General features: G+C 39.3%; 1 pseudogene; it reads left to right on the top strand.

The window, feature by feature from the left end:
- Positions 1–1,319: 1,319 nt before the first annotated feature.
- On the top strand, positions 1,320–2,618 carry LOC110206915 (isocitrate dehydrogenase [NAD] subunit beta, mitochondrial pseudogene; annotated as a pseudogene).
- Positions 2,619–8,949: the final 6,331 nt, after the last annotated feature.

Genomic DNA, 8,949 nt, shown 5'->3' with positions numbered 1-8,949 from the left:
AACTGCCTTTCACTGGGGAGCTGTCTCATTATTTCCTGGAAGCCAGTCTGAGAGAATACACCACCATTAGTCATTCATTGCTCTTACTATCTCTGCTCACTGATCACTCCAAGTCAAAGACATTTACATTTAAACTGGAAAAGATTTTAGTTAAAGAAATGAAGCTCTGTTTGTACTTTTTCGTTAAGCTTTCAGGTAAAATGAGGGGTTGAATTACATGCCCTTTGAGGTCAATTAATCAACAAGCATTTATTAAGCACCCATTGCTGCCTGGCACTGTGCTAAGGGGCTGGAGACATAAAGGAATTTAAAAGTTCTGCCTTGGGAGCTCATTTTCTAATGGGACACAACATGCAGGCAAAACAGGATACACACAGGGAAAACTGGTGGTAATCTAAGAGGGAAGGCACTAGCATTAAGGAGGATCAGGAAAGGCTTTTTGTACAAAGTGGGATTTTAGGTAAGACATGAAAGAAGCCAGGGAAGCCAGGAGGCAGAGACAAGGAGGGAGAGCATTCCAGGCACAGGAGAGAGCCAGTAAAAATTCAGAGTCAGGAGATGGAGTGTCTGGTTTGAAGAATAACAAGGAGGCCAGTGGCACTAGAACATAGAATACATGGAGGGGAGTAAAGTGTAAGAAGACTGGGGGTAATAAGTTGCTACTGGAGTTTATTGAATGGGGTGTGTGTGTAACATGGTTAGATCTGTACTTTAGAAAGACAATTTTAATAATGGAGTTGATGATGGACTGGAATGGGGAGAGACATGACGCAGGGAGATTGACCAGAAAGCTGGAGTGAAATGGTGAGGACCTGGGTTGTTTGGGAGGAGAGAATAGGGTATTACGAAGGTCTAATTGACAGGACTTTGCAATAGATTAGATATAGTGGGTAAGAAAGAGTGAGAAAAGGGCAGCTAAGTGGTGCAGTGGATAATGCACCGACCTTGGATTCAGGAGGACCTGAGTTCAAATATGACCTCATACACATAACATTTACTAGCTGTGTGACCCTGGGCAAGTCACTTAACCCCACTGCCTCATCAAAAAAGAAAAACAAAACAAGAAAGAGTGAGAAGTCACGGCTGATACCCTATGTCTGGGTGCCTGGGAGGGCGGTGGTCTCCTTGACAGTAAATACGGAAATCAGAGGATTTGGGGGCAAACATAATTATTTCAGTTTTACTTATGTTGAGTTTAAAATGCCTGAGGACCCTTCTGAATGTATGATTCTATGATCTGTTGTCGGTAAATAACAAATTTTTGTGCAGGGCCGTCTTGCTAGCAACCAGAGACCTCCTTACCTGTTATCTGTGGTCTTAGGACTAACAGGCTGCTTTTCTAACGTCACTTCCGGCGTGAGGACTTTCCCCTACTCTCCTTCCCACCTCCACCTCCTTCCCGGGAGTCTGAGAAGATGGAGCCAGTGAGCCGAGTCGGTGCGCTGAGCGCTGATGAGGGACCGGAGCCCGGGGGCCTGGAGGGGCTTGATCACCACAGCTCCCCCCCGCCCGGCCCCGCGACATGCGATGGATGTTGTGAAGGTGGAGGGCCTATATCCGGTCACTATGGTGCCTGGCGATGGTGTGGGGCCCGAACTCATGCTAGCTGTCAAAGAAGTCTTCAAGGCAGCCAAGGTCCCCGTGAAATTTCAGGAGTTTCATCTGAGTGAGGTACAGAACAGGGCCTCAGAAGAGAAACTGGAGGAAGTGCTGAACTCCATAAAGAAAAACAAGGTTGCCATCAGTGGGAAAATCCACCCGTCCCTGGACTACACCGGGGACCTGACCTCGTACAGCATGATGCTCAAGCGGAAGCTGGACCTGTTTGCCAACGTTGTTCACGTCCAGAGCCTCCCGGGATGTAAGACCCGGCACAGCAACCTGGACTTGGTGATCATCCGGGAGCAGACCGAGGGAGAGTACAGCTCGCTGGAGCACGAGAGTGTCCGGGGTGTGATTGAATGTTTGAAGATCGTCACTCGTGCCAAGTCTCAGCGAATTGCCAAGTTTGCTTTTGACTATGCCACCACTAAGGGTCGAGAGAAGGTCACGGCTGTGCACAAGGCCAACATTATGAAGCTGGGCTACAGGCTCTTCCTGCGGTGCTGTGAGGAGGTGGCCGAGCAGTACCCCAAGATCAAGTTTGAGACCATGATCATAGACAACTGTTGTATGCAGCTGGTGCAGAATCCATACCAGTTTGATGTGCTCGTGATGCCCAATCTCTATGGAAACATCATTGACAACCTGGCAGCAGGTCTGGTGGGGGGTGTGGGCGTGGTTCCTGGTGAGAGCTACAGTGATGAATGCGCTGTTTTTGAAACAGGTGCAAGGCACCCGTTTGCCCAGGCTATGGGCAGGAACATTGCCAACCCCACTGCCATGTTGCTGTCTTCCAGCAATATGTTGAAGTATCTCAGCCTGGAATATCACTCCAAAATGATTGCTGATGCTGTGAAGAAGGTGATAAAAGTTGGCAAAGTTCGAACGGGGGACATGGGGGGTCACAGCACCACGACTGACTTCATCGATTCTGTCATCAGCTACCTGCAGCCCCCTCGTGGGGACTAGAATCCCTATCCATTTTATTATCCTTGAATAGAGCCCCTGGACAACTACTCCCACTCCCTGCTTCCATAGAATGGACCACATGAACCAACCTGTTTCTGCCCCCATTCCATGGGACAAAAATTTCTTATCTACAGCTGTTTGTTCTCTTGTCTCAATAAAAACATGGAACAACAACAACAAAAAAGAGACTAACTGCTCTACCAGTTTCATTACTAGTGTAAGGCAGAAAAGGCGACTGGATCAGATGAAGCAGATTAAGGTCATAGTGAGAAATCTCATACTCTATAAACATATAAATAAACTAATATATTTGTGATTTTTAATTGTAATGTTATGATGCCATAACATTTTAATATATTTCAACTCTTGCAGTTGAGTTCTTGAAAGCACTTAGCAGACTGTCTTGTTCATCATAAAGCTAAGTTCCTTGGGACTAAGGATTATTTTAATACTTAACATAGTGTCCTGCACAGAGTAGCCAATCAATAAATGGATATTTGATTGAAATGGAGAGCACATACACTCTCTATGTATATATTTATGTATATGTGTGTGTATATGCATACATGCATAGATAGATACATATATGTGTATATATGTGTGCATATTTATATGCACGTGGAGTAAATGAATTAAATTCAATAAACATTTATCAAAAACCTATAGTACACAAGCCCTTATACCAGGCATGGAGGATACAAAGATGAAAAAACTATATAGTCTTTTCTGTCAGTGAGTTCACAGTCTAATTGGAAGAGATGGGATAGAACATGTACAAAATAATTCTCATGCAGAATAGTGCAAAGTAACTCATGCAGAATAGAATGTGATAGAATGAAGAGGTTTGAGGAGGAAAAAGTCACTTTAAGCGAGGGGATCAGGAAAGGTTTTATGGAATAGGTGGCTTTTGAGATGAACTTTTTAGGAAAAGAAGAATTTCAATAATCAGAGATGTGGAGGACATGTTATGAGGGACCATTTGCATAAATATGTGGAGGAAGCAGAGTGCAGATTGATTGGAATGTATGCTTGTGAAAGGGAATAGTGTGAAATAAGACTAGAAACATTGGTTACAGTCAGATTGTTGAAGGCCTTAAATATCAACCTAAGGTGTTTTTATTTCATTCTAAAGGAAATAGGGGGCCATTGAAGATTTTTGATTAGCGGAGTATCATGGTCAGACCTTTGCATTTGGCATAATGAAAATGATAATAGCTAACATATAGCACTTATTATGTGCCAGGCACTCTGCTAAACCCTTTATAATTATTATCTCCTTTGATCCTTACAGCCGTCTTGGGAGGTAGTTGTTCAGTTGTTGTGTCTGACTCTAAATGACCCCATGGCCTTTGTCCATGGGGTTTTCTTGGCAAAGTGACTTGAGTAGTTTGCCATTTCCTTCTCCAGTGTGTCCCCATTTTACAGATGAGAAATAGAGGCAAATAAGGGTTAAGTGACTTGTCTAGGGTCACACATTTAGTAAATGTCTGAGGCCTAATTTGGACTCGGATCTTCCTGATTACGTGCTCAGTACTCTATCCACTACACCACCTAGCTTCCCCATGATTGTATTAAGATATTATTATCATCATATTAATATTAACCTGATTTATCAAATGATTTTGACATTCATTCTTACTCATGCTGGATATGAAAAAAGATTTTCTATCTTAAAAGAATTTTTTACTTAGGCTTAGGCATAGACTTATTAAGGACACTTTGAGATTTTCATTTCATGACAAAGAGCATAAACTGTGATTTTTTTTGTTGTTGTTGTTTCAACTCTCATGAAATCATCTAAGGCCAAAGAATATTAAGGGACCTAAACCTAGTAACTGCTGTTGAAACAGCACATTTATATTTGAGATTCTGCCACAAGTAAAGTCTCTCATAAAGATTAAGGAAGAATAAAGAGAATTTTTCTGAAATATCTGGTTAAGGACCTGGAATTTAAACTAACCACTTGAAAACCCTAGGGACACTATTATCACTTTAGCATCTGAAGTTCTTGGGGGAATATTAATTCTCCTTTAAAAGACATACAGAACAGGTGTTCATTATGATTAAAACCTAGTAACTGCAGAGATGGAAGTGTGAAATTTTTATTAAAAAAACATCCTAGGTAGAAAATGCAAATATCACAGCAGAGTGAATTATATATTGGGGCCAGAGCTGAGCTTTCTTAAATCTAGTAGCTTAGAAAGTTTCATTCTTTTTCACTTTTCTTTAAAATGTTAGATCATTTAGTTTTGCTTACCATAAAACCAATTGTTAAAGACAAAATTAAGCATATTTCATATAGATCTTTCAATTTTCTCAGATGTAGATAAATAGGACTGATAGAAAGGCATGTGTTTAAAAATCATTATGGGGAGATGAATATTTTATAATTTGAGCATTTGGAGTAAAATTTTATTTTTATGTACTGTAATGGATCAGACATTTTTCAGGTATGTGTGGGACCCAGCTCAAACTGGCTACCAAGAGCCTATTATTAAAATTTTCAGTGTGAGCATTGACACCTTAGAAATTCTAAAAGCTACAAATCAAGCTTTGATTTGCTGTTTTGTTCATTGTCTAGACCTAAGAAAGTGATGGAGAAAACTTTAATAATGCATATTAAACTAAAGTGTGTTCTTTTTTTTTCTTCATACAGCTGGTTGTTAAAATTTATCATCATACACTTTTCCATTTGGTCCCCTAACTTATGTGGTTATTTTTAATTTTCTTATTGTTTGCTGATTTTAATTTGTTTGATTCTGAGAGAAAAGTGGCATGGTAGATAGGAATTAGGAAATCCTGGGTTACTAGTCTGCTTCTGACACATACTGGCAGCATGATCATAGACAAATCCTGTAAGCTCTCAGTGCTCAAGGCTAGTAGTCTCCAAACTTTTTTGATCACACATTTCCATCAGTAATTTATTTTTTTTTGGTAGTATGTTGCTGGTGAAAAGTGATTTTCCTAATGACAGCTGCATAATTGCTGAGGATAGGTTTAAGCCTGGCTCAAAAGGAAGATGTTGGGAGATGTAAGGTCACTAAAGTTGGTGTTGTATGAGGCCTTAATTAGTGAAGGGTAGTTGTGGTTGTATTGGAGACAAGTCCTATGATTGGTTATTATCTTATCTTATCTTCTCATCTTTTGATTGGTTGATTACACATTCCTTGGGGTCAAACAATAGCCCTCCAGGAACACTTACTTCCCCATGCTCCCAGATTTTAAAACTTTATGTCACAGATGAGTTGTTGACCTGCATTGATGGAGGTGGGGAGTTACCCACATCAATGAAATCAGGTCTGGACATTTATGCCTTGTCCTATTCCTCCTCCAAATTTTTTTTTAAAACTTAAAATAAAATTAAATTTTAAAGGCTTTACTTAAATAAGATAAAACAATAATACTTGGTTTTATGACATATTTGACTATGGACATAATTTTAACAATTTGCTGATTGTTGGCATAGGCATGAAATAGGGAGAAATATGCTCACATAAGGTGCCTACCAGTCATGGACAATGTCTTGCACAGAATCCAAACAGAAAGATTCCTTATTGATGGTGAAATTTTCCAGATGTTCCCATTTGCACATGACATTGTGATGATTATATTAATCCTTAGAACATCACAGATTTTGCTCATTGAAATCCATAATCATTGAAAAGAAATTATTTTAACCTTCCACACTAGGAAAACAAAGTCATGAAAGACATGTTGCTCAGATTTCAGTATTCGAGTGGACTGATTGCCTTTAGAGTAAATCTGTCAATATATTTGTCTTTGACAGGCTGTGCAATGACCTGGCCCAGATTTGAGAAGGAAGAAGGGATTTGGACTGAATTCAAATAAATTCAATAAACATTTATTAAGAGCCTACTTTATGCAAAGCAATGTTTTAGGCCCTGGAGATTAAGAGACAAAAACTACAGTATATCTGCATTTAAGTGTCATTACATTCTACCAGATTGTAATTAAGAACCAATATGGTGCTTTCAATGATATCTGACCTGCTCTATGCTTTTCCTTAGCACTATATTCTCTCACAAGTGATATATAGATTCAGATCTTGGGACACTACAATCTTAGAATTAAAAAAAAAACTAAATTCAAGTGACTCAGTGGATGATGGAAAAAGATATAGTGTTCAGAAGCAAACTACAAAACATTACCTACACGACTTACACATGAATATGGCAAGTGAAAGGAATCATTGATGATAAATATGTAATGCTGTAAAGGAGGTGGGTTAGTCATATGTCAAGCAAAAGAGAAAATAAATGAACAGTTTCAGTGCTACATTGGTACCCTGAAGATGAAACAGAAGAATATACTGCAATGTGTAGGTTGAATCTCCTACAGAGCAGTGGAAAGAGCATTTTAGAATTAGGGCACTTGGGTTTGAATTATGGCTCTACTACTTATCATCTGTGTAAAATTGGGCAAGCCACTGAATTCCTCGGGGCCTCAGTCTTCTGTAAAATGGAGGGATTGTCCTAGAGGGCCCCATAAGTTCTTTCTAACTGTGAATTTGATGGATAGAGAGAGAACTTACAGTAATGCAGTCCCAGATTCATCTTGGTAAGAATTTGATCCTTTATATTTTGACACCTATTTCAGGTGGTGAATTTTGTAGCCTAACATATTACCTTGGCATTGAGTGCTTTGTTTATCCATGAAATGAAGACTGTTTCTTTGAACAAGAAAACTGAACTTTCTTTGTACCCTGTAATTTAAAAAAATATATATTTCTAAAACCATTCAGTAGGCCAGTAGTACCAATAGGATGAGCTGAATGCCACTCGTCTGCAGGTTCTTTTAGCATGATATAATTCATGTTCAAAGTATTCAGAAATGATTAAAAAATAAAAATAAAAAGGCCTTGATTCTTTTGAGAACAACTAATCTGAGGAGGTTAAATTCTAGACTTTTCATTAAGTGGAAAATCCTGTATTTCAAAAGTGGAACTAGAATGGTACTCAGAAAATAATTCCAAATGGTTCAGTTTAGGGCATAGAAAAAGTCTAGTACGTGACTATTCATATCTTCATCTGATTAGGAAGTGGGTTATTTCTCATGTACTTGACATCTTTATTTCTTAGTACAGCCAAACTGACTATAGTTGACCACAGTCTGGAAGTGAGTCAGCAAACTGATTGCTGAGATATTAAATCTATGACGTGTAACTGTGAAGCTGGAAGGAAATTCTTCTGCTATACTTTGCATGTGAGAACTTTATTAAAGTACTGTGACCACCTTGGGTCAATACATTTACAAACAACCTAGAAAAATAGGAAAAATCCTGAAATAAAGTGAGAGGGTGCAAAACACGCAAGATTAAATTATGGAGGTGGTTGAGCTGGCCTTAGAAAAGGAAGTCAATTGGTGGTAGTTTATCCTAATTTAGGCAAACCATCAAGGAGGTCTGGGGTACTGAACTTGCAAATTTCACCGTATAAAGTGATGGCAAAAATCCCATAGATATCAACACTTCCTAACTGGAATTCATCATTTCATAGGATACTGTGGTGGAAGAGACTTTGGAGGTCATCTAGTCTGTAGGTGTAGATTTAGAGCCAGAAGGCCCCTTAAATTTAAGATCACTTAGCCGAACTCCCTCATTTTTATAGATGAGGGAACTGAGAGCCTGACCTACTTGGTCAAATTAAGCGACTTGCTTATCGTCACATAAGTAGTGAGGAGGCAGTGTTGAGATCTGAATACAGGCTAACTGATTTCAAACCAAGTGTTTTTTCCCAGTCTCTTAACTTTACATATAATGAAAGTGAGGCATAGAGGGGTGAAATAATTTGCCTGAGGTCCCACAGGCAGCAAGTAACCAAACTGGGATTTAAATCAAGGTTTAAATCTTACATTCCAACCCAGTGGTCTTTCCACTATACCTCAGTGCTTCTTTCTTTCTTCTCAGCCATGCTCCCTGCCCCTCCCCATCTTTTACCCCATCACTCTACCCTTTTTCTCTCAGCAGCATCATTGTTTTAGTCAGCTAGGCTTTCACACTTGGAGTCATCTTTTATTCCTCCTCTTTCATCACTAACATTCTATTAGCATCAGGTCCTGTTTTTTAAAATTCTTGTCAATTTCTTTCAGTGTTCACACTACCCACTGTTTACCTAATAAAGTCCAAATTCTTTAATCTGACATTCTCATTCCCTTCCCCCTTCCCCAAACCTTTCCCTCCCTCAACGATCATAAACCTCCCATTTCACCATTATTTCTTACTACTGTCCAACACAGATTCTCTGTTCAAGAGAGAACAGTCACCTCAAGGAAACAAGCCATTTTATTCTTACTTCCATAGTTTATTTTTATTCTTCTCTGTCTTCCGTAGGAAGTGTCCATCTTGTCATTGTCTATGGC

The sequence above is a fragment of the Phascolarctos cinereus genome, unplaced genomic scaffold (assembly GCF_003287225.1).
Source record: "Phascolarctos cinereus isolate Bilbo 61053 unplaced genomic scaffold, phaCin_HiC Scaffold_1;HRSCAF=81, whole genome shotgun sequence".
Taxonomy (NCBI): domain Eukaryota; kingdom Metazoa; phylum Chordata; class Mammalia; order Diprotodontia; family Phascolarctidae; genus Phascolarctos; species Phascolarctos cinereus.
The sequence above is the reverse complement of the archived record's forward strand: the minus strand, read 5'-3'. Positions and strand labels throughout refer to the sequence as shown.